The 26,657-nt window shown below is 43.2% G+C and overlaps 1 long non-coding RNA gene across 1 annotated transcript in view; it reads left to right on the top strand.

Moving 5' to 3' along the window:
- LOC103095015 (uncharacterized) overlaps positions 1–26,311 on the top strand; it is a 37,676-nt gene extending 11,365 nt beyond the window's left edge. Inside the window, exons 2-3 of the long non-coding RNA XR_460075.3 lie at positions 15,847–18,354; positions 18,881–26,311. This is a non-coding gene — a long non-coding RNA (uncharacterized LOC103095015). The remainder of the gene's footprint in view (positions 1–15,846; positions 18,355–18,880) is intronic.
- The last annotated feature ends 346 nt before the right edge of the window (positions 26,312–26,657 follow it).

Here is a 26,657-nt window from a genome sequence, read left to right as displayed (position 1 = left end):
ATATTTAAGCATATAAATCAAATACATGATAGTTTCCCACCCCACTCACCTCCCTCCTCAAAGAAAGTCAAAGAAAGAAGTCAGACTTGAAGATGAGTGTGATTCTCTTCCCATCCCACTCTGATATGGCCATTCCTTTTCAAAATGCAGATGGAGACAGAGGTCTTGGTGGAGAGCTTCTTTGGTTGACATGCTTGGGCACTGTGCCACAGCCACTAGGAAGAAAACACATTAATCCCTTTAAGAAAGTTTATGAATTCCTTCTGGCATTAGAATATCCTTCTTCAAACCCTCCACATATGGGAGAAAAAAAGATATTCTGCCATCCACCCCCCACCCCCACCCCCACACACAATAAAGAAAACTCAATTGATCCTTTATTTTCTTCAGAAATCTTTCTTAACTCTAGTCCTAAAGCCCTATGCTCCATTCCCACTGCCCACCCTCATCTCTCTCTCTCTCTCTCTCTCTCTCTCTCTCTCTCTCTCTCTCTCTCTCTCTCTCTCTCTCTCTCTCTCTCTCTCTCTCTCTCTCCCTCTCTCCCTCTCTGTCTCTCTCTGTCTCTCTTTGTCTGCCTCTCTCTGTGTCTGTCTCTCTTTCCCTTCTCTCTCTCTCTCTGTCTCTCTCTCTGTCTCTCTGTCTCTCTCTCCCTCCCTCCCTCTCTCCCTCTCTGTCTCTTTCTCTCTGTCTCTCTCTTTCCCCTTCTCTCTCTCTGTCTGCCTCTCTCTCTGTCTCTCTCTTTCCCCTTCTCTCTCTCTGTCTGCCTCTCTCTGTGTCTGTCTCTCTTTCCCTTCTCTCTCTCTCTGTCTCTCTCTCTGTCTCTGTCTCTTCCTCCCTCTCTCTCCCTCTCTGTCTCTCTCTTTCCCCTTCTCTCTCTCTCTGTCTGCCTCTCTCTGTGTCTGTCTCTCTTTCCCTTCTCTCTCTCTGTCTCTCTCTCTCTGTCTCTCTGTCTCTGTCTGTCTGTCTGTCTGTCTGTCTGTCTGTCTGTCTGTCTGTCTCTCTCTCTCTCTCTCTCTCTCTCTCTCTCTCTCTCTCTCTCTCTCTCTCTCTCTCTCTCTCTCTCTCCTCATTTCTCCCCCCTCCCCATCCCACTCTCTTTGGTTCCTACCCTTATCTTCTGACCCACCCTCCCCTTTGCTATCGCTGCAGCATAGTGAGGGTGGAAGATTTCTTCAGCATAAATATGTCTTCTCAATGATGGGGCTGGACCAGGCAGCCTTGTAGGCTGTTCCTCACACTCACTATCTATGCATGGCCAGAAGATTTTATAACTTAGGAGATGATCTTCAGGGGCTTCGATACTTACAAAAGTAACTTAGAGATACCCTGCCTGCCCTCAGCTTCCGGATGCAGTCTAGTGTCAGTGCCAGCCTCAGAAGGGTTCTGATTTGATAAGAGCTGATTTTTTCATTTGAATCATCAGAGTTTTTATTCACCTAAGACAGCCTTCGAGGCCCCTGACTCATCACCATGTCATAAGGAGGCACCAGAATAGAATCTCAGTCCTCTCTTCCTCCTGACTCTCCAGTTTCAAAATCCCTTGGCTTTTGCTGAAAAGGAGAGTGGAAATGATTGGAAAATTAAAAAGAAAATGATGAATTCAATTTAGAAATCAAATGTCCTTTATTAGTACATCATAAAGTCACACACCAATCAGTTTAGAGCTAAAAGGGACCTCAGAGGTCATCTAGTTCAATCCCCTCATTTTATAGAGAATGAAATAGATGCCAAGAGAGAGGAAGTGATTTGCCCAGCAGTACACAGGTACTAATTGACATTTGAACACAGATCTCCTCATTTCACCCTACCATTTTGCATTAAATGGAATGTACTATATGAATCGCATGTTGGTGGTAATAGGAAGAAGGCTGAATTTTGAGTCAGAGGACCTGAGTTTGAATCCTGGTTCATCTATTTACTACCTGTGTATTTTTAAGCAATTGAATCCACCTCTTCAGAAACAGCTTAATCCTTTTTAAAAAAGTGAGGAATTGGCCAAGAAAACTTCTAAGATCCCTTCCAGGTTTCATACTAGGATTCCCTGATTCTCTCATCCTTTCTCTCTCTCTCTCATCAACTCACAAACTATGATTCAATATTGATATTATATGGGACTAGCTAAGGAGAAAGCAAGTTTCATCCCTAGGGATTTGGTTCAAGGGGAAGATTGGTCTTTCTTCCCACAGTTTATGCCCAAATCTATCTACTAAGGGGTCCAGATCGCTTCAGTGAAAGGCCCCACTTTCACTGGATGAATGAATTTTATGAATGCATCAACACAGCACTTCTGCGATCAAATTATTTCAATAGGAGAGTTTCCCCAACAGCACAGCCAATAAGGTTTTTGGCAGAGTCCTTCAACATCCCAAGGAAAGCAAATGTGTTGTACTTCAGGACTATTAAGGCTGAATAGGATTTGAAGTCTGTTTGGGGAAGGAAATAGCTGGGTGAAGCAATGACACCTTCCCAGAGAGAAGCCAGCAGGGGGAGTAAACCGATTAAAAACCAAATGAATCCTATGAAGGTTCTTGCTTTAAAAAAATCAAATCTATGATTTATCTCTTACTTGACATGCCTAACTGGGGAAAAACTAGGCATTTCCCATCCCAAACATATATCACACATGTTGCACACACATCTGTTTGGAAATAAAATTCTATAAATAGGGCAACGAAACTGCAATCATGTGTTCCATATGACTTATTGCTTACAGAACCGCGAGGCAATATTTTGTTTTTTTCCTGACTATGAAAGAAGAAATTCGACATATTAGCAACATAGGATGCTGTAGGGCCGAAGTCTACGTAAGAGAGAGTGGGGGGGGGGGGCTTTGCCCCAAGCACTGACATTGAAGAAAAGTATGCTTCCTCCGAGCAGTCTTCCAGAAAGAGCATCTCTATGCTTAAAGTCTTATGGGCGTCCACCAGCCCTTGCTAGGCTTTGTGGCAGGGAGAGGGTATAGAGCCATCGCTAGGCTCAAAGGTCAATGACCCAACCAACAAGCCTTTATTAAACACCTACACAAGTGACAGTGTCTGCCCTAAAGGAGCTTGCACTCTCTCAGGGGAGAGAGTAACAAGATCACCACCAGGAAGGATGGAGAGTGGCTGGGATGCTCCAGGACTCTTGGAGGGATGCTGTTTCCCTCCCAGTGAATGAACCCCAGTCACTAGCTCTGCGCCAGCTCAATGTGACACCCTGATGAGGTCTGAAGGCTTTGGAAAGGTCAGCTCCCTGCCTGATGGCGACTCAGAAGCCACAAAAGTCCAGCCCTCTGTGAAAACCCCTCCAGGCCAATCAAAAACAAAGTGCTGCAGGGAGACAGAAAACCAAATCTAGCAACAGGACAGAGCCAGAGGGCCCTCCTGCTGGATCCAAATTAAAAGGTATGCAGAGAAGGCTGAATTCTCAGGTTTAAGGAAAAGGAAGAAGGAAGGTCCCATGACCCTTCCCCCACCTACTATGCTGTCTTTGGGGGTTGCTGAAATCTCTGGGCAAGGGCTCCAGCCCGGAGGGAGTGCCTTGCTGCCACAGCTGTGCCAGGCTCAGGGCTCTGACCATAGCCAGCAGGGAGGCAGCTGGAAGAGAGACATGAAGGGGAGGATAGCCTAGTGGCAACCACCACTCTCCATCCTGGACCTCCCCTTCTCAAGGTTTTGGCCTCAGGACACATCCAGCTACACCTCAGCTTAATCTAGTCAATCAATAGGGCAGATAAGAAGCCTTCAGAGGGCAGGGAAGCTCAATCTCCAACACCCCTCCCCAACAGACTGCCCTAAGAGCCTAGGTAAGAATCCAGCTGACTGGGGAAGGCTGCAACCACTAGGGAATACCTTGAAAACAGTACAAGAAGCACAGCTTCCCTAAAGCCTCCACACCTTCACCTATACCTTCAGCTTCTTCTGCCAGCTGGGGAAGATCTCACCTCAGGGCTCATTAATACTCCATTGGCCTAATCCAGTCAATCAGCAGAGCAGAGAAGAAGCCCCTTCAGGACAGAACAGCCCAAACCCACAGATCCAGCAAATAATTGGAGGAGCAAAATTACAGACAATGACAGAGAGCAAAGAAGAAAAAAATAGAAAAAGAAAAAAGAGATTCCAGTAGACCACTTCTATCCAGGTAATGAACAAAGAGCAAATGGAACAGAGGAGGATCAAAGAACACCAAGCAAAAATTCAGAAACTCCAACACATTGGACTCAGGCTTTGGAAGAACTCAAAACACCATTCAAAAAACAATTAAGAGAGGAGGAAGACAATTGGGGAAAGAACTTAAAAAGCAAAATAAGTCATCTAGAAACAGAGGCACATAAGCTAAAATCAGAAAATAGTGTCTTGAAAGCCAGAATTGACCAGGTTGAAAATGAGGCAAAAAAAGTGAAAGATGACCTACAAAGAAAAACAGACCAGAAGGAGGATGACCAAAAAGCCAGGGATGAAATTCTGTCTTTAAAAATTAGACTCCAACAACTATAAGCAAATAATTTCACAAAGCAACAAGAGTCTATAAAACAAAATCAAAAGAATGACAAAATTGAGGAAAATATGAAACACCTCATTGATAAAACTGTAGGCCTAGAAAATAGATCCAGAAGAGACAATTTAAGAATTACTGGACTACAGGAAAATCATGACAAAAGAAAAAGCCCAGACAATAATTCTATAGGAAATTATCCAAGAAAACTGCCCTGACATTCTTGAATCTTGAATAAGAGGCAAAAGTGGAGATTGAAAGAACCCACAGATCACCTCCTGCTTTAATCCCCAATTTTCAATGCCCAGGAATGTTACAGCCAAATTTGAGAACTATCAGACCAAGGAAAAGATACTACAAGCTGCTAAGAAGAAACCATTCAGATATCATGGAACCACAGTTAGGATAACAAAGGACCTGGCTGTATCCACACTGAAAGACCAGAAAGCATGGAATATGATATTCCAGAAAGCAAGGGAAGTGGGTCTACAACCAAGAATCCACTACTCAGCAAAATTTATTATATTCTTGTTGGAGAAAGTATCATTTAATAAAATAGAAGACTTTCAAGCATTCCTAAGGAAAAAAAAAACATGACTTAAACAGAAAATTTGATGCCCAAACACAGAACCCAAGAGAATCACCAAAAGGTAATTAAGAAAGGGGGAAAAAACAACTGTTTTTTTTTTTTTTTGGAATGGAGCTCCATCACCTATCCCTGCTTGCAGCCTCCTAGCTATCTTCTGAATAGAATAAATGGGGAGATTCAGATAGACCAATCTTTCCCTGACAATTATGCTCTTAAAGCAATCCTTAAGAATTTGAGGCTGAGATATCTAAGAAGGTAATTACAAATGAAGAAAGAGGAGAGAATTCTGGCCCTTTACTATCTCTTCTATAAATCTCCAAGATGCATCAACATGCCCTACTTTAATGCCTAGAATGGTGAGATATTAGAGCTAGATGGGATCTTCGAGACCATCCAGTCTTACATCTCATTTGACAGAAGAGAAAATTTAGGCACAGAAATAGAAATCAGGGAACAGCTGGGTGGCTCAGTGGATACAGAGCCAGGTATACAAACACACTTCCTAGCTGTGGGAGTCTGAGCAAGTCACTTAACCCTGCACTGCCTAGTCCTTACTGCTCTTCTGCCTTACTACCAATACACAGGATTGATTCTACATTGGAAGGCAAGGGTTCAAAAAAATAGAAAGCAATTTTTTCAAGGTCTCATAGCTAGTAAGTAGCAGTCAGTATTCAAATCTACACCTTCTCCCTTCAAATCCACTTTTTTCTCCACTCTGCCACGTTCATGGTGTTCTATTCCCCCTGCCCCCAACTGAAATGGTTACCCATATCTCCTAAATCTTGCATTGTGAAGTCGATTTTTTTTTCTAAGTCTAAATATAAGACTTGATACCTTCAGATCAAATTCCACCTTACTTTAATTTGGCCCAACACTCTAGGCTTTCGATATATTTGTGAATCCTGATTCTGTCCTCTGTAGGTTAGTAGTTAGCTACCTCAGTTGTGTGTGATGATCTCTAAATCTAATAAGAGTCCCATCTCTACCTATATCCAAATCATTCATAAAAATGTTAAATGGTACGAGGTCAAGTTCAGATCTCTTGGACCCACCACTAGTCACCTCCTTTCAAGTTGGCATGAAACCATTAATGACTACTCTTTGAATGTTTCCATTTAACCAGTTGTAAATGTGTCTTCATTATTGCCCAAACCACTTTAAACCACTTGCGATTAATAATCTGTAGGAAAATAGAGTATTTTCCAGATGTTATCTGGGAAAGAAGAAAAGCCCCAAGATGACCTACAAGCAACCTTCTTCACTGACATTTTTTAAGCCTCGCTCCCAGCCCTCACATCTCCAGGATGTTTCATTCTGCCCTGCAAATTGACTTTTGAGGGGAGATGAAGGTTGGAGACGATTGGTTGGTTTCCTGTTTTGTTCTCTTAAGACATAATAACAGCCCATTTGCTCTTGCGGCTCTATGGTCTAGTGAGAATTTTTCTTATCAATCTTCTAGGAAAAAAGAATCATACAGGGGTTTGTTTTTGTAATAATTATGAGGGAATTTGACATCCTACGTTCTCACAGATAGCAGGAAATACACCCCTTGGCCACAATCCTAATCACTAATCTTCAGATTCCTTAAAAGCACTATTATTTTAACTACCGTCCCCTCCTAAAAATGGCTAGTTGTGGAAACCTCAGGAAATACAGAGAAATAGCAGTAACTGCCAGAGAAAATGTCTGGCAAAGAGTTGAGTCCCATGACAGCGGGCTAAGGCTGCGATCGTGCTCAGATCCTAGTCTTTACTCCTCAACTTTGTCCATCACTTGAATATTTGTGGGGAAATAATTTCCCTTCCAATATGATTTTTTAGAAATATTATAACCCCCTGCCCAATCCCCCACACCCAGGCACACAGCCGAGGCAGTCAGCTAAGGATCCGCTCTATAAAAGACAAAGAAAGGACAGAAGAGAAGCAAGAACTCAGATGCTTCCGATGTTAAAAATAAGTAAATTAAACCTGCTGCTGCTGCCCAAAAGCACACAGGGGCCTTGAGCTTGGCTTCTCCACAGTGACGCACTTCAACTTAATGAATAAAATCTCCCCTGAGAAGTCAGACATTGAAAATGTGAATGAAAAGGGGAAATGCCACGAGGATTAGCAATAACTTACAAATGTCGAGCTTGGGATCTGGGGAATGGACACAGATCTAGGCTGGACAATTAGGGCTTTGCCCCAAAGTGGAGAGCACCATTCCAATGCACACTGGTTAGCCCTAGTGACCACACCTTAGACAAACTTACTCCAAACTGCTCATTCCACCCTCACATGATCATTTGAATTGTAGGGGCTCCTTTAAAAAAAAAAATCTTTATCTTCTGTCTTAGACTCAACACAGAGTATTGATTCCAAATGAGAAGAGTGGTAAAGACTAGGCAATGGGGGTTAAGTGACTTGCCCAGGGTGACTCAGCTAGGAAGTGTCTGAATCCAGATTTGAACCCAGGACCTCTCCTTTCTAGGCCTGACTCTATCCACTGAACCATCTAGCTTCCCCCTTGGGTGCACATTTTCCCCGTGAGGGCTGCACACAGTTGAAATTCCTCTTTATCCCTATGCCGCCTGAGTCCAAAGATTTCTAGCTATGGTTCTTCAGGGAAATGAAAACTTTGATTTACTCTGTATGGTTCATGCCACGAAGAATCCACTGACAAACACATCTAGATCTTTAAGTACTTAAAGACAGAAGTACCCAAGCCAGGTGACAGTTATCAACGAGAATTAGGTGGTATCATGACAGCTAGTAACAGTGAAATGGTGTGTTCATAATTGAACAAAAAGGGAAGCTAGGGTGGCTGAAGAATTCTAGACTTAACATCCAGCCAGTCAGCACATCTAGGGGACTCCTAGCCCCTCTGGTCTGGAGGGTCCATTGCTCTCCCACTTCCTACCACTCCCTATGTGTAGTCTTGTGCCTCTGTGGGGTCTATTCCCCTATAACCCTTTCCAGCTACTCACTGGTATTGGATGCTCTGGGATGGTTCTACAGGGAGGCTGAGCCCCTAGAGACAAAGATACACTATTTGAAATGAATCCTCAGTGATGAACATTCTCTCATCTCTTCAGGGACAGCCAGGTGGTACAGTGGTGAAATTTCTGGGCCTGAAGTCAGGAAGACTCATCTTCCTGAGTTCAGATCTACTTACTAGCTGTGTGACCCTAAGCAAGTCACTCATCTCTGTTTTCCTTAATCTTCAGAAGAAAGAAATGGTAAACCACTCCAGTGTCTTTGCCAAGAAACTCATTGGACACAGGATGGTCCACAGGATCCTACAGAATCAGACACAACTGATATGACTAAACAACAACAACAATATTGACATCTAAAACATGCTTTTTTCCTCACATATGTCAGTGCCTGTATCATAGTCTTTCTCTTCTCCTCAACTCCTGCCTTCATACAAGGGGTCTTGAACTCATATATTGACACTATATGCCCTCAAATATCCTTACCTCCCAACTCACTCATTTTCTATGATCTAGATCTGCTTCCCACCCAATTATTCCAGAGATGGTCATACTCTTGATCTTCCTATGACCCACAAAGCTTCTCCTACATCATGAATCTGAATTTCCTTTACCTGACCTTAAACTGGTGTCATCCACCTCTCCCTGTGTCTTGCAACACCAAACCCTCTCCTTCATCTTCACAGTGACCTCTAATTCCTCTGTCGCTCTCTTCTTTCCCAGAACCTCCTCTACCCTGACTGAGCTACTTTCCTCCCTTCCCTGGGAAAAGACATTTCTTGGAGAAACAGTTCAGCTCTACACTGCCTTCTCTCCAATCCCTTGTACCCTAATTCTATGGAAGATCTTGATCTGCTTAGCCTCAGCCTTAGATTATTCCCTCCATCCATGACTTTTTCTCCTAATTGCATGATACTGAATGAAATCTAAAAAAAAAAACAAACAAAAAAAAAACCAACCAAGATATCATGCAAACTGGCTTGACTACAAATTTGTTACATAATTTCAACGGGGCTCTCACTGCAGCAAGGCAATGCTTTTATACCTCCCTAATCACTTCACTATCCCACTAGTCACAGCATCTTCTCCAGACCTTCATATCCCTTTTCATATCGCATCTGGCTCCCCCTTTCCCCACCCTCTTAGCTGAGAACCTTGTCTCATATTTCAACTGAAAAAATTTAGACCTTGTAAAAAAAATTCCATCTTCTCCCTTTGCTTCCACTTCATCTCACAACACTCAATTGCCTTCAGCCACTCTCCCTTCCTTTCACTCTTGTCTCACCTAATGAGGTGGTGGTTCTTTCCAAGGAAAACCTTTCTACATGAACATGGATTCCCATCACAGCCTATCATGTCCCCCATTTATCGATCTCTCCCTGTCTACTGTGTGCCTCCCTACTGTTCAGAACCATTCCTGTGCAACAGCGATATTGTATGATGATCATCTGTGACTGACATAGCTACTCTCAGCAATACAACGATCCGGGACAATTAATTCCAAAGGATTTATGACAAGGAATGCTCTCCACCTCCAGAGAAAGAACTGTTGGAGTTGGCAGGCAGATCAAAGCATGAGATTTTCCACTTTAGTTTATTTGTGTTTTTATTTTGGGGTTTTGGCTTTATAAGTATTCTCTTACAACAATAAACAATATGGAAATATGTTTTGCATGATAATACATGTATAACCCAGATCAAATTGCTTACCATCTCCAGGAGGGGGAGGGAAGGGAGAGAGGGAGACAACTTGGATCTTATAACTTCAGAAAAACGTATGTAGAAAAATGTTTTTACATGAAATTGGGAAAATAAAATATCTTTTAACAAAACATTCCTGTGTTTTCTCCTTCCAAAAAAGAACCCCTTCATTTGATCCATCCATCCTCAGTAACTGTCATCCTATATCTCTCTTCCTTTTTGTGGCCAGGCTCCTTCAGAAGTCTGTCTATAATCAGTGTCTCTACTTCTTTAACTCTCTGTATTCTAGCTTTCAGCCTCATCTTTGAGCAGCTTTACACCCTCTAAAGTTGCCATCGGTCTCTCAATTTTCAAATCTAATGGTGTTTCCTCAGTTTCTATCCTTGTCCTTTCTCCAGCCTTTGGCTGAGTCAAATATTCTCCTCTTCTTGTTATTTCTTCTGTCCTATCTGACACGCCATACACTTATTCCTCCTCAGTGTGCTTTGCTAGATCTTCACCCAGGTCAGATTCACTTACTGGAGATGACTTCCACTGCTCTGTTCTGGGACCTGAGGAGATGTCAGAAGAGAACCAGGAGAAAACAGTGTCATTAGAAACTAAGAGAGGAGAGTATCATGAAGAAGAGGTGATTAATAATGTAAAATCTCTATACAGATAAAAAAGAAATGAAATAAAATGAAAACGTGAGATATAAGAGGAAAAAACATTAGATTTATTCATTGAGGCTCATGGGTAATTTTATTTTATTTATTTTTAAACCTTCACCTTCTGTCTTGGAATCAATACTGGGGATAAGGGCTAGGCAATAGGGGTTAAGTGATTTGCCAAGAATCACACAGCTAGGAAGTGTCTGGGGTCAAATTTGAACCCAGGACCTCCCATCTCTGGGCCTGACTCTCAAACCACTGAGCATTCCTAGGTAATTTTAAAGAGAGAACAGGGGTTTATTTCTTTGTTTGCATTTATATTACCAGCTTTTAGAACAATGTCGGGCCTATAGAAGGTGTTTAATAAATAAATGCTTATTGTTTTAAACTAAATCCTGGAGATTCAAAGAAAAAATTGAACAGTCCCTTCAGGTGTGTGTGCCTCCCTTTCTGAGAAACAGTTTATACGTGGATAAGTTAATTTTAAAAAATCAACATGGGGATGGGAGGGAAGGAGCTAAAACTATGATTTTATTGGCTTAGGGAATTGCCAGAAAGGAAATCCCTCTTCTAAAGGTAGATCAGACTAATAATCACCCCCAAATTTAGTATTAAAGAGTCTCCTGGGAGAACTAAATTCAATTAAGCAAATTTCCTCTGGGTCAGAGCAAGATCTGGAACACAGGTCTTCCACCCCCCAAGACGACCTCATTATCCACTGCGCCATGTTACCTTCCATCAAAACTTACAGAAGTAAATATAATTTGGGGTGGGGCAGAGTCTGGAAGGATCAGGAGAGACCTTGTGGAGGGAGGTCCAACCGTGTGAGGCATCCAGTGCAAAGGCTGAAGGGATCACCTCCTGTCAGGGGGACGGTGAGGAGGAGCATCTGGCAGGGATGCCCAGTACACGAGAGTCTACGACCACGTCAGACTGGAAAGGATATTTAGAGGCAACATGAGAAAGGCTTTCCACACCCAGAGGAGAAGTTTGTATTTTACTACCAGCTTCTCGGGAAGAGCAGCAACAGACTGGACTTGGGGGGCACAAATGGGGCCACCTGACAAAGGATAAATCTGAGAGGATCCAAAGCCCATTCGGAGCCAGTTGCAATAATCAAGGAGAACGACTTGAGCTCAGTCACTCCATTCTCTCATGATAATCAGACACTGTTTCCCAGGGGCCCAGAGTGGCAGGAAACGAGCCCAGTGATACTTGCTGCTCAGAGCCATAATGAGAGAGACACAAACTCTCTTTGTGCAACACACCCTTTCGCGAATGGGTTGCCCTTTGGGGACAGTAAAGCGAATCTCTGGCTCGAGTCTCGGCTTGCATCAGTATTTCTCCATCGCACTCTCCCGCGTAGGGGCCGGCTCTTATGGATTTAATTTTCACAGATTTTCTCTTTCTTTTGATCAAAGAAGATGCAAAGAACCACACAGCCAGAGCTCAGCCAGTATCTCGAACACACCAGTTTCCACTGAGTTGGTTCTCATTTTTCTCCAAGCCTAATTACAACGGTTAGCCGTCCAGTGTGGTTTACATGATGGTAGGAGAACATCGGCACTGGGCGAATTCAGGAAAATCCAATCAGAAACCTATTGAGCGAGCACCAACCCAGGGATATGGAGAATGGAAGGCCATTTGCCAGGAACAGGATCCAGCTGGCACTCTCAGCCTAATCATTCATCTTCATGATTGCTATGAAAAATTAAAAGATGGGCTTAAATATCTAGTGTGCCCTGTGTTCTTCCTTTGGTGATGGCTTCAGAAGAAGATATCAGCTACTATCTGCAACTACAAGAGCAAATCGACATTTTTTTTCAGGGATGCTCGCCCATTTTTCAGACATTTCCAACTCTTTGGGACTCCATGGAGGGTTTTCTTGATGAAGATACTGCAGTGATTTGTCATTTCCTTCTCCAGGTCATTTTAAATATGAAAAATGGAGGCAAAGGGGTTTAAGTGACTTGCCCAGGGTCACACAGCTAGTTGGTGTCTGAGGCTGGATTTGAATTCAGGTCCTCTGGCCCCAGGGCTCTAACTCTATCCACTCTTCCACCTCAATGACCCACAGGATACTCTGCTGACTTGGGATGTAAAGAGTAAAGACGGTTTGCATTTGGACAGAGATTGCAACAAATCTTTCAGATTATTCCTCTGGCTAACCTATAAACAAACAAACAAATAGCTTGGGCATTATAAGCAAAACTGGCAAATTATCAAAAGTAAAAAAATAGTAGAAGCTGCAAGGAGGCAACTTTAGGTTTAAGGGAGGGAAATGCTTGTAACCATCAGAGCTAAGCCCAAGGAGAATGGGCTGCTTGGAAAGGTGGAGGATTCTCTCTCACCCCCAAAGATGTTCTCTGTTCGAGAGTAGCTCAGGATTACTTTAAATCACATTACCCAAAGTGGTTTCAAATGGATATTGATGAGTTGAGGCAACCTGCTGCTTATGTCTTTAAAGACAATAAAGAAAAACAATAAAAAACTAACAATCTAGGGGAAAGCTGGGTAGCTCAGTGGATTGAGAGCCAGGCTTAGAGATGGGAGGTCCTGGGTTCAAATCTTGCCTCAGACACTTCCCAGCTGTGTGACCCTGGGCAAGTCACTTAACCCCCATTGCCTAGCCCTTACCACTCTTCTGCCTTGGAAGCCATACCCAGTATTGATTCCAAGACAGAAGGTGAGGGTTTCCTTTTTAAATAATAAAAAAAAATAATGATCTGCTAGAAAAGATCCAGAAAGAATTAAAATATTTAACTGGCAGAATTGATAAAGAAGAAAAAGGTCATGATACTGATGCCATTAAATTTAAACACAGTAATTTAATACAATATATGGATGATTTACTCTTGGCATCACCTAATGCTAAAGCATGCCAAGAGGATAGCAAACACCTCCTTTTGGAGCTGAGCTACATAAGAGAGGCCACAAGGTCTCCAGAGACAAAGTTCAGTGGTGTCTCCCCAAAGTACAATATTTAGGTTTTATTTTAACTGCTGGGTCCCATTATGTTTCTCCTAAATGTTCTAGTTCTTGTTCTAGTACAAGAAAAACTAGATGGACTTTGTTGAAGTTCCTCCTAACAATAAAAGTCTGCTGTTTTGTGAAAAATGTCACCATCATGGCCTTCTTCATGAAAACATAAATGGAATATAATTGTTTACAAAGAAACAGCAGAGAGTAGAATTGTCAAATACAGACTCTGAAAATTACTACCCGTGTGACTCTGGGCAAGTCACTTAACTTCATTTTTCCTCATCTATTTTATATTTATTCAATAGGAATAGATATTATTGCATAAATACACATAATTCTCTATGTACATCCATAGTGCTTTTTATTTCTGTTTTTTTTTTCCATTTTACCCAAAGATTTTCTTTTTTTTCCTCTTCCAAACCTTTGTACAACTCACTTTCATTACAGAATATATCCTATATGCATGTGCTGTCGTATAACAAATAACAAACCTTCAGTAGAGTTATATGTGTCTTATGGTCACATATCATTTTTCTCTCAAAGATAAGTAATTGCACAAAATTCTTTTAACACTCAACAGAAAATGTTTCTGATGTAACCTGTTTATATTATGTTATATTACATTATATTACATTACATTACATTACATTACATTATATTATATTATTTTATATTATATTATGTTATGTTATGTTATGTTATATTATGTTATATTATGTTATGTTATGTTATGTTATGCTATGCTATGTTATGTTATGCTATGTTATGTTATATTACATTATATTATATTAATTATATTATATTTATTATATGATATAAATGATATGGTATATTATATTATATGATGTGATATATTGTATGATATTATATGATATTGTATTGTATGATATTATATATAATATCCTGATTTAACATATTCTTGTATACAACTATTCCTACGCCATTCTGAGATATCTGAAGGATCTTAACTAAGTAATCAGTGCCAGACAACGAGGCTAAACCCTCATCTACTAAGCTGTGTGTTTTCCCTGACAGAACATGAGGTCCCTGAGGACAAGGACTTTCGTGTATTGTTTTTGTATTCCAATAGAATAAAGCTTGGCACAGAGCAGCCACTTCATCAACCCTTGCTGACTGATTGGTTGCTATGGCACATTTTTTTTAGAGAAGGGTGTGCTCCAGCCACTTTCCCCAGCGGACGTGAGTCACGTATCTGTGTGCCACGTAGCTAAGATGACTTGGAGGAGTCCTTTGAGGGGAATGAGGATGGGGTAAGGAAGCCACAAAACAGGGATTCTTGTGGCCTGGACCAGTTTGGGGGAGGGGTGGAGGAGGAAATGTCTCATTTGATCCTCACAACAAACCCTGTGGGGTAGCTGTTATGACTGATCCCCGTTTTACAGATCCCCCTAACCTGAGGCAGGTATAGAAGGATTTAGCCAGGGCCACCCAGCTGATAAGTGTCTGAGGTCAGATTTAGACTCGGGGCTCCCTGACTCTGGCTCCTATGTGCTGTGACCTGTGCTACTTAAATAGGGGTGAAGAAAGACATGCAAAGAACCTCCTGCCCACCACTGGCCTGAGAGAGAGAGTGCAGGGAGTGTCCAAGGACAGATATGTCTCTGCAAGACAGGGATGGAGTATTCTGGGCAGGAAGCACCGCCTTCAGCCGGAGCCATGAAAGGAGGGCTTCTGCACGGATTTGCTGCTCCAGGCGGCCTTCAGAGTCTTTATCAAGAAGGAAAACAAAATGCCCAGGATGAGGACTTGGCCTGCGAGTGAGCAGTAACCGGGGAGTTTGGGGCCTCTTAAAAAACTGAATCCGGAGCCCTGAAAGCCTTTCCGAAGGGACAAAGGGAAGGCCCTTTTCTCCCTTCTTTTCTGGGCCGTTTTTATTGGTTTAAGAGCTTCCCAGGGCTGTGCAGTCGGAGCAGCTGCTGGTAATGATTTATGAAATGAAAAATTCCTGCCCACCCAGTTCTCAGACAGGGATGCGCCATCACTACTGTGTTCCGCTCGCTGGCAGTCCTCGCAGCTCAGATGTCGCCAGGGTCCCCCTTCACACAGAGGATGGAGCTATAAAAAGAACCACATTCCTGAGCCCGTCTCCTGTGTGTGTGTGTGTGTGTGTGTGTGTGAGCACGCACACGCATGTACTAAATACGCGGACCCACAGGAAACAATCCTGCAAGCATACTTGCCCACCGAACAATCATGTCTCTTTTCCTTTGGTCCTCCCTCTCTCTTCCCTTTTACAGCCCAAAGCCCAGAGCCCTGGCGAAGGTCCCCCAAACTCTCCTCCGGCCTCCTCCCACCCCGCCCAGCCCCGAGAAGGAATAAAATAAATAGATTCTATTCAGGTGGTTGAATGAGCCATTGGGTAAACAGCCCTCCTGGGAAGGGAGCAATCAGGCCAGAAGACCGCTTGCCTAACACTCATTTTCTTTCTTTGGTCAGACACATGCTTGTTGTAGTTGTTTTTCAGGCACAACGAAGGTTCTGAAGACAACCTCACTTCAGCCTGGCATGGAGAATGTGGAGAGGACAGAGCACTGGCCTGAAAGTCCCACAGATCTGGGTTCCAGTCCTACATCTCACACTGACCAATGAACCATGGAATGCTGGGAAGGCACCCAAGCTTGGCAGCTCGATTTCCTCATTAGCTGAGTATAATTTAAACTTAAAGTAAATGGGGGGGGGGGCAGGCCTGGAGATGGGAGGTCTTGGGTTCAAATCTGGCCTTAGACACTTCCTAGCTGTATGGCCCTGGGCAAGTCACTTTATCCCCATTGCCTAGTCCTTACCACTCTTCTGTCTTGGAATCAATACTTAGAACCAATTTTAAGATGGAAGGGAAGGCTTTAGAAAAAAAAAATTAAAAATAAAGACACTTAGGGGCACATAGGTGGCACAGTGGATAGAGTGCAGAGGTAGGAATAAGGAAGACCTAAATTCAAATCCAACCTCAGAGACTTCCTAAACTTTGTGACCCTGGACAAGTCACTTAACTTCTTTTTGTCTCCGTTTCCTTATCTTTTGATGGGGATAATGGTAGCACATACCTCCCAGGGTTGTTGAGAAGCTCAAATGAGATCATTATCATAAAACACTTAGCACAGTGCCTGGCACATAGTAGGTGCTATATAAATGCTAACTATTATCACTTTCCCTTAAACCATTACCATGTGCAATGAATAATGTCCCAGAACCTCAGAGTTGGAAGGAGAACGTAAGCAAGACAGCCTGGTCCCACACGGGATCCTCATCCGGCTTGGCTTGAAGATGGCCTGTGGGCGGCCCCCACCACCTGTCCCCACTTCCTGAGGCAGCCTGGCCTGCCCTGGGATGGCCCACAGTTTTTCTACGTCTTTTCTACGTCTTTCTCACTTCCTTGCGATGCCCAGCCAGTCCTCTGCATTCTGCCCTCTGCAGCCAACCAGAGCACAGCTAATGCCTCGTCCACAGGGCAGCCCAGACAATCCTGGGGCTGTTCTCTTAAATGAAGCAGTTGCGATCCTCCTTCAGGACTGTTTACCAACTAAATCAACTTAGAGCATTGAACAAAGCTTTGCCCTGGAGCCAGGTGCTACAGGAGATGGGAGAGACATCTGGGCCAGGGCCCGGAGGCTGAGGCAATGAAAGGCCAAGAGGCTCTGGATTCTGGGACCCAAGTCAACAGCCACTCGTTTCTGGGACGTTCGTGCCCTGGGACTTTTAGCACTCTTCCTGGAGCCGTGGGACCCCCTATCAGAGCCTCGGCTGCAGGGCCACAATCACCCATAACATGTACATCCTCCGGTTGCTTGGAGATGACATTCAAACCAGATAATGGGTCTAAAGGACTTGAGGCATGTTGAAGGTCTCGACAGAGAGCCGCCTATCAATCCAGCAATTAATAGGCATTTACCCATCGCCTACTGTGGGCCAGCAACTGTATTGGGCCTTGAGACTACAAAGAAAAAAGAAAACAGCTCCCTGCCCTCAAGAAGCTTCGATTTGTTATAAAAAGTTCATTCTGAAGCGATCAAATAGCGAGTGGAATAGACATTTCCATATACACTACGAGACAGTTCCGTCTTGACTCCCTCTATACGTTCAAATAATGCTCTCACACTTGCGGCCTGCTGGCATGCCAGCTCAGCTCTGTTCATCCTCCTATCGTGTGACAGTGGGCACATCTTCTGTCTTCTCCTGGCCAAAGATCTGAAGGTCTTCTGACTTTTTATTTCAACGTTACCTATATATATATTTTTTTTTCTTCGCTTTATTTTTTCAACCCCTTACATCCCATCTTGGAATGAATGCTGTGTACTGGTTCCAAGCCAGAAGAGTGGTAAGGGCTAGGCAATGGGGGTTAAGGGACTTGTCCAAGGTCACCCAATTGGGAAGTGTCTGAGGCCAAATTTGAACTCAGGACCTCCCATCTCTAGGCCTGGCTCTCTATCCACTGAGCCACCCAGCTGCCCCCATTTTCTTCACTTTAATTATCTGAAATCACAAAAAAAGAGATTGACAGAGAAAAATTGGCTGGGATGAGCAGGCAAAGTGATTCAGCCACAAATTCATGCAAGCAGTGAAGGATCAGAAGGCAGCAGCTTGAGCCTGCCTCCCTGATCCTATTCTCATACCCACATTCTGAGTGATAACCACCAGGCTCGGGGGAGTCATTGGAGAGTGGACTCCGGCCCCAATCTATTCCCACAGCTGCAAGGGCCCCCTGCACTCAGGATGGACTGCAATCGCATCTACTCGGGATCCAGTCTCCTGCTGGGATTTCTGCCAGGCCCTAACGTAAGTGAGAGCGAGTTCTCCAGACAGTAAATGACTTACATAAGTCTAGGCTCTTCACCCATAACGTTTTCTATCTGCCTTGCCCTGGAAGACAGACGACCCAAACCAGGTGGCAATGAACACTCTCCCTCCCCCCTACGGATACCCAACACCTTAGCTCCATTTGGAAGATGGTGTGGAAAGGAGACAAGGTAAAATTAATGTCAGTCCATCGTGGGGTTTGTGCACATGTATCTGTGGAAAATGTGTCCTTGATGGTACTTCTGGGTTAATATAAAGTACCTGAATCACCAATTTGCAAGTTAGAGAACCAAATTTGAGGATAAAGGGAAGGAAGGGGAGATATGAAGAAGCCTCCGATCTTCTGATCAGGGGTTCACACAGATCAGAGGTATATGATGTTGTGGAAGAAGCCCTTCTCTTGGCCCAAGGAGAGCCTTACAGATTGGGGCTGCTTCTAACCCTTCGTGGTTGCCCATCCAACTTGGTGTCGGCCCTTGTGACTCTGGGTAAATGACTTTATTTATCCTCCTCCTTCTTGGTAAATGTAAGGACCGAACTAGACAGCCTATGTGGTCCCTTCCAATTCATAAGGCCACCCAAGCCATCCCATTGTGATCTGACATCTCTAGGATGCCCTTGATGTATCTTCTCTAGAGTTAGTCTTCATTGGCAAACTCTCGCTCTCACCCCGAATATGCCTTTGCTTTATTTCAGCTCATGAAGCAAAGAATCATTCACTCGGGCATTCAGCCATGCAGTGGGTAACACTGCTAAGATCAAACTGAAACAGTCCCTGACCTCAAAGAGTTTTCATTCTACTAGAATCATCATTCCGTGGAGTTATTGAGCTGTTCTAGTCTGTGGGGGCTGGGGTTGAGCATTACATCATGGATCTAAAGGCTTATTTTTCCCCAAGCGAAAGTCAAAATGTGGATTGTTTGCCATTATCTTTGCCTCTTGAATTGCTGGCTGAACAATCATGAATGTCAAAATGGAATTCAAGTCAACAACCAAGAAAAGTCTCGAGTCATTGCTAATACCCTTCTCATTCTTTAAAACACCGAGAGAATGAATTTTCCTTTTGCTGTTTCAAGACTATAAACACGTGGTTTTTTTCTTGTGGCTCAATCTCAAAATGAAAACCACATGGTTACAGTGCCAAGGACTAAGAAAAGCACATTTCTTTGGATAAATTGTAGGAATAGAACGCTCTCTGCACTCACCTAGAAATTCTGTATGGAGCTATGGATGCCAATCCTGCCACTTTAGTAGATACATAACCATGGGCCACAGTCTGAGCCTTGAGCTTCTTTATCTGTAAAATGAGGGTAATATTATCTGTCTCTAATCTATCTTTTCAACTTCATTTCCTATCACCTCCTCATCTCCCTGACTCTTCACTCTGATCCAGTCAAGGAGGCCTACTTGCTTTTACTCCTATACACTATTCACCTTCTGTGTTCACGCCTTGTGGACCAGACCCTATGCCTAAAAGGTTCCCCTTGCTCCCCTCTATCTTCCTTCCAGGCTCAGCTCCGGTGCCACCTCCCATTTGGCCTTCCCTGAATCCCCTGCACCCCTAATTACTGCGCCGACATTATGCCATTACAATCTTTGGGGGAAGCTCCGATTGAATGCATGGTGGTCTCTGCATTCCTGGGATCCAGTACAGTGCCCCACACACAGTGGGTAACTAAGGCACATTTGCTGAATGGAATGGAATGTCCAGAATTGGCTGGAATGCCCAGTACTAGGATATTAGAGACCTTGACAGGACAGAGGACTTTTGCTCTCCCACTCTCGGAAAGAGACCTAACATATGGGTAGTTTTCAATCATGGGGATGTTTCATAGTAAAGCGGCATGTTTCTGTCCAGCGGGTCCCCTTGATTTCAGCCCCTATTGTTTGAGTCCAGTTTTTGAAATGTTTTCTCTTTGAAAGTCACCAAAGTGGTCAGAGAGAAGAGAATGAAAGTGATGTAAATGGAATGTGAATGGAACCCAGAGAGAATCACAATCATTCGCCCTTTCAAATGCCTTCCCCATCCATTGGGGGGTACTTGAAAGGACTGAAACATACCAAGAGGAAGAGGAGAGGAGGGAAGGCATCCCAGGCACTGGGGGGGGGGGGGAGTCTATACGAAGGACAAGGAAAAGGGAGACCAACTTCCATATACACAGCAGAGCAAGTAGGCCAGCTTGGAGTACGGTCCATCCTCTTGGAAAGAGAGATCATGGTCAGATTGATGGGCTTCAAGCACGTAGCTGCAGATGGATGTTCTGCTCCAGAGGCCCGAGCGAGACACCGAAGCTTCCTGAGTGGGGGACTGCGATGGTCAGCTTTGTCCGCCCTTCCTTCTCTTTCGACCTTCCTGAGTAAGGAGAGACCCCCTCCTGCAATGTTCTTTCATTGTCAGCCAATTATAAAGCCGGACCCTGGAGTACCATCCACACAGAGGACCTTTACATATGTGTGTGTGTGTGTGTGTGTGTGTACGTACATATGAGATACCTTCCTATGTTTTATATCACATTTATTTTTATAAAATGTTTCTCCCTCCTCTGGAAGGTAGGTGACACAGTGGATAAAGCACTGGGCCTGAGTTCAAATCTGACCCTAGGACCATTACTAAACTGTGTGATCCTAGGCAAGTCACTGAAGTTCTGTCAAGCTCAGAACGGGAGATAACAGCACCTCACTCTCAGGGTTCTTGTAAGGATCACATTATGATATCCCTAATGTGCTTAATATAGTGCCTGTTATATATTACGGGCAGAATAAATGCTAATTCTCTTTCCTTTCCCCTCTATGTACACCCCCCTTCAAGAAATATTCTCCCAGGGCTACCATGCAGCTGCAGATCATGGGGTGCTCCGTCTCAGCAGCCTCACAGCTGTGCCCTTAAGTAGCCTTTAAGGATGGGGAACCCGCATTTCTCCCACCTGTTAATGTGTCTGCAGCCTCCACAGATTAGTGAGGGGCCACTAGACGTAGGTCACAGGGCGCCTGGAACCTGAGCCCCATGACTACAGAACAAGAGGGAGCCTTCATTGGGGCCCAGAAAGTATGGCATAATCTAGCCCGCTCCAAGGGCTGAAAGTTTGCAATCCTCTGAAATGATGGCCAGTGAGGTGAGCGAATGCTACCACAATATAAGAGATATGGGAAGAACAATGAAATGAAGCAGAGATTGTGTGATGATCGTGCTTGGCCTCGGTGGAGAGAAGAGAAAATGTGCATGCATGCTGTAGTCACTGTTAACATGCTGGGCACGTCTGCTGGACTGTTTGGATTTTTCGTTCTTTGTTTCTATTCCAAGGAAAGGCTTGCTGGGCAAGGGGGAAAGGGGGAGAATGAATATTATGCATGAACAAAAGGCAAGAAGAAAACTTTTTTTTAATAGAAAAGACACACAATTATTCCTAAAAAGAAAATGGCATTAGATTATACCTCCCAGGTCCAGTGGGACAAACTTGGGCAAGAAGATTCATGGACATCCCAAGTCCTAGCAGGGAGAAAAAGACAACAGGAAACAGGTGCCAAGCATGAGTTGCATAGTATCATCTTTAATCTTCTCTTCAACCCTAGGGAAAGGGACAGAGAAGGGAAGGAATCTGAGGGAATGGGTCCAAAGCCCATTTTAGAGCAGAGCCCCAAGCGGTTGCTGCCACCCCATTGCTGAAAGGAAGAGAGAAGCTGGACATTCACAGCAGCACCAGGAGATACCTCCTCTCCTTGTTAGTTGGAAGGGACAGAAAGCAGAGTCAAGAGCAAACAAATTTTGCAAGAGACCTGGCTATAGCCATGCCAATAACTTCTGGTCTTGGCAGGCCATATCTTCCTAGTTATATGCATCCTAATAAGACCCAAATCAGGGTCTCGGCTCCTTCCTTCCTCCACTCCTTTCAAGAGGAAAGCTATGTCTAGGGACATTGGAAATTCTGCCAGTGATGAAGCTAGTTAGTCTTGAAAGTAACTGGCAATCCCATCAAAAGGGTAGAAAGCAATCTCACCCGATCCAATCCACGTAACTTAGAGCAAACCAGAGCATTAAATCAGAAGAATTCACACCCGTTTAGATGGTAGAGCCATCTTTTCTGTTCTGTTACCTGCTTGGGAAGCATTCTTATGCTGGTATAAGACAGAAGAGTTAGTCTACTGATCTCTCCCCATCCCCCAAACCAGAAGTGCCAATAAACATTGGTGACATTCACAGGAAGGTAGAGTGAAGAACATCTCATCATAATGGGTGACACAAAGGAGAACGATGAGCAGATGAAGACTAGGGCCAACTTTAACAATATCTGGAATTTAAGAAATAGTGCCAAAGTTGAGGTGAGCTCATCTATGATCAAAAAGGAGTTATCTTATAGAGCAAGAGCGAGAGCTAAGAGAGACAATATGAGGCCGCCGCCAGGGTATCTTCTGGAACATTAATGAAACCAGTGGAGTTTATATAGGGAAAAATAGGACTAGAACAACCAGTCAAGAATCCTTGGGAGATATGACAATGGCAATAGCTCTGTTTAACGGCCTTCTGGGAATAAATATTTGCTGAGGCATTCAAGAAGGTGCGTGCTTACCAGAGCTACTGCTACCTGATGGGGGAGATCATCAAAAGGTCCCCAGACACTTCTCTTTGTGAATGACCATGTGTTAACCACTTCAAGCTCCATAATATTGTGGAGCACACTAGAAGAAAGGTGCAGTCACTCAAAGGAAGATCCTGTTCATTCACACAGGAAAGGCTGAATGGAAGAAGATCTCTTTCCTCAATTTCAATATGCATTTCTATGGATACTTTATGGAGCTTGTCTAATCACATGTACATCTGGGACAGATCATACAGATTGTCAATGAGTTAGAACAAGAGAACAGGAGGGAAAGAACAGTCTGAATTTCTTTTGGAGAACAGTAAAACTCTTTTACTGACCCTAAGCTTCCCGTGAAAAAATTCATATTTTTGATATTAACATTCTACCAATGCTGTTCCATAGCAGTGAGACATAAAATGCTGCCATCTTCCAAGGATTTAAAATGAAAGTCACACAGGAAGCTTCAGAAGAGTGTAGGGTGAGTGTGAATGGATGCAATGTTTAGAAACTCTGAATACCATGAGGCATCAAAAAGAAGAGGACCACAAGAGAAGATGGGCTGGCCAGATGGTAAATCCAAAAGCCATGGGTGATAGCCTGAGAACTCCACTAGTACCCTTGCAATGTTAAGGAAAAGAAAGGTAGACCACTGATATATTGGCTGGACACTGTGCGGCAAACAAAGACAACAGTCACCTTGAGCAAGCATGGCTAGATTTCAACTCCCATCACTGAGGGAAATGACACAGAGGATTTATTCCTGCTGGTCAAGCCTTCTTCTGTTCATTGTCCAGGTTGATCCATGGAAACATCATGCTATTATTTTTTGGTATGATTTTTTTCGTCTTCCTTTTTTGTGCCCAGCATATGTGGCAGTTTGCTTGACAACGATTGGGGAGGACAGGAATATGACCTCAACTCTCTTCTTCTGGGGGGACTTTCTGGACATCATTATGGAATTGACTAATATGGAAATTTGTTTGTTGGCTGAGGGTGACATGGGTCATATGTAAAACCCAAACTCTGGGGGAAGCAACATTGGAAAACATGAGTCCTCTGGAACATTCCTTCCAAATCTCAGCATTTGGACATCTGACTCACCACTTCAAATGGTAAATGTTACACATATACCGCCTTACTTTGTTGTTGCAAAAGAAAACTGATTTGGGAAACTACTTAGAGCTTGAATTCCCGAAATTCGAGAGAAAGTAAGGCAAATCTTCTCACTGTAAAAAAAGATGGCTCCCACAGATTAAAACAGCTAGGCCAAGGTAAAAGAAAAATTCCGCCTTTCCCCATTTAATGGTGATTGTGCATGAGAACCAAAATTGTGGCTTAAGCTAGAGTTGCCAAACCATTAATAGTTTTGCCTTCAAAGATTCACAAGTGGCTGCCTCCTTCTGAGCCATGGCAAGAGTCAGAAGACCATAAAAAGGAGCCACAGCAGCAATGGCATCAATAACCAAAAAAAAAAATGCCAGCTAGCATGAAAACATAGGGAGAAATTGAGATTGTGGTATTTTTGCATACTTGCAGAAAACTCCTTATAAACACAAATTTCCAGAAATGCCAGTAGATGAAGCCCAAAGATTGCTTGGGAATTTCCTCAAAAGACCCTACTCTGACTAGCACAGTGCTGTATGCTTAGTAGGCACATGATGTGTGTTTGAAGAAGATAAAGGCAATCACTGAGTCACAACTGGAAGAGACCTCAGCAGTCATTCAGTTTGGCCTGTACTTGAAGCAGAATGCCCTTGACACCTTCCCTAACAAGTGATGTTGAGTTTATTTGAATACTCAGTTTTTAGCCAGTTCTAATGGTAAGGAAGTCCTCTCTTATACAGAGTCAAAATTTGATGAGGAGGATAAGAAGGAAGATTAGGATGAGAAAAGGTGAAGGAAGCAGGAGGAGAAAGAAGATGAGCATAAAGATACGGAAGAAGAAAAGGAAACTGAGGATGGGAATGGAATTTGTGAAGATTGGATTTAGCTCTCCCCAGATTGAAGATACTTAGCTCTTCCTTGATTGTGAAGATTAAGTTGCAATCCCCTGGTTATTTTTAAATTTTAATCCCAAAAGCGTTAACTCAGTATTTAAAGTAGACCTACCCATTTTAACTACAAAAAGGTGTTAACTAACCAAAAAGGTGTTAACTAACCAAAAAGGTGTAAACTAACTACAAAAGGTGGGACACCCATTTCATACATTAAGTGGGCAGTCCTGGAGAGCAGCATCTGCTGTGATTGGTAGACATAAAAATTTAGGGGAGGTGACACAAGAGAAAAAGTTCTTTAAATAGAGGAAACAGAGGCACACAAGAATCAATGAAGAATGAAGAGTTACTCAGAGGAGAGACTGGAAGACAGACACTCAGACTTGGAGTGAAGACACTTGGCTGTGGAACTGGACCCCTGGAGACATGCGGGAGACCTCAGACTGCTTTCCTTTTAGACAGTCACTGTAGTGAGTATAAAGACTGACTTAGTTCCTTGCCCTTTCTGGAGGTGTGAACCTCTGAGAAAGGCCCATCACCTTGAGACTCCTTTCCCCTGTTTGGTACCTTAGAATTTCTGCCTGGCTCAGAGGAAGCCAGAGCTTTCTTTCTTTCTCTATCTCTCTGTCTCTGTCTCTGTCTCTGTCTGTCTCTCTGTCTCTATCTCTCTCTGTCTCGCTCTCTCTTTCTCTCTCCCCCTCTCTCTCTCTCCCCTTTTCTCTCTTCCTTAATATCTTTGCTCTATTGTAAAATAAACTACCATTAATTCCATTTACTTGAGTAATTCATTTTGGGATTTAGAAATTAAATCCCTGGCAACCACCAATTAAATATTCAGATCCAACCATAGAAATTTAACAAATTGAAGGTCAAGAAAAGGAAAAGGAAAAGGGTAGGGTAGGCCTGACAGCCTATCTCTCTCCTTTGAATGGGACACCATCAACTCAGTTTATGTAGTGGTTTAAAAAGAGTATATCATGAAGAAACCTAGGAGATGTGTTTTGACCAGTTTGAAACTCAATCAAATGCAAAGAACTGAATAGGATATTCTAATAATAATAATAGTCACCACTTAGCTTTCAGTTTTGTTTTTTTACCACACGGTCAAATTGAAAATTTTCTATATATGACAATAAGAATCTTTGAACTTCTACTAGCTGAGAATTGTTTGATCTTTTGATGTAAAAACCAGGAGAAATAACATTTTTACTATACAAATGGCAAAAGTCAAATCTGAGTGGTGGAGGCTAGAGGGAGAAGCGAGGCAGAGATTTACTGATTTGTTAAAAAAAATGGAGGGAAGGTTAGAAAAAATGATTCCACTACAAAGCATCAATAGACTCATTCATTCTTGTGGCAGATGAGCAATCTGTCATCAGGTCAAAGAAACCAGGACCACCTAACCAGTGATCAAGAGGGCTCATAATTCTGCCTCAAGGTCAAGTTTACAAAGTACAGCAATCACAGGAGGATGAATGTGAGAGGATTTTCCTTTCCTTTCCTTTCCTTTCCTTTCCTTTCCTTTCCTTTCCTTTCCTTTCCTTTCCTTTCCTTTCCTTTCCTTTCCTTTCCTTTCCTTTCCTTTCCTTTCCTTTCCTTTCCTTTCCTTTCCTTTCCTTTCCTTTCCTTTCCTTTCCTTTCCTTTCCTTTCCTTTCCTTTCCTTTCCTTTCCTTTCCTTTCCTTTCCTTTCCTTTCCTTTCCTTTCCTTTCCTTTCCTTTCCTTTCCTTTCCTTTCCTTTCCTTTCCTTTCCTTTCCTTTCCTTTCCTTTCCTTTCCTCTTCTTTTTGTCTAAGGAACTCTTAACAGGGAATCTCCCACCACTGATATAGGCTGACCACTCATTTGAAATGTATGATCTTAGAGAGCTGGCTGGTGCACTGACAGGTTTTTGTACCCTTCCC

The sequence above is a fragment of the Monodelphis domestica genome, chromosome 1 (genome assembly GCF_027887165.1).
Source record: "Monodelphis domestica isolate mMonDom1 chromosome 1, mMonDom1.pri, whole genome shotgun sequence".
NCBI lineage: Eukaryota > Metazoa > Chordata > Mammalia > Didelphimorphia > Didelphidae > Monodelphis > Monodelphis domestica.
The sequence above is the reverse complement of the archived record's forward strand: the minus strand, read 5'-3'. Positions and strand labels throughout refer to the sequence as shown.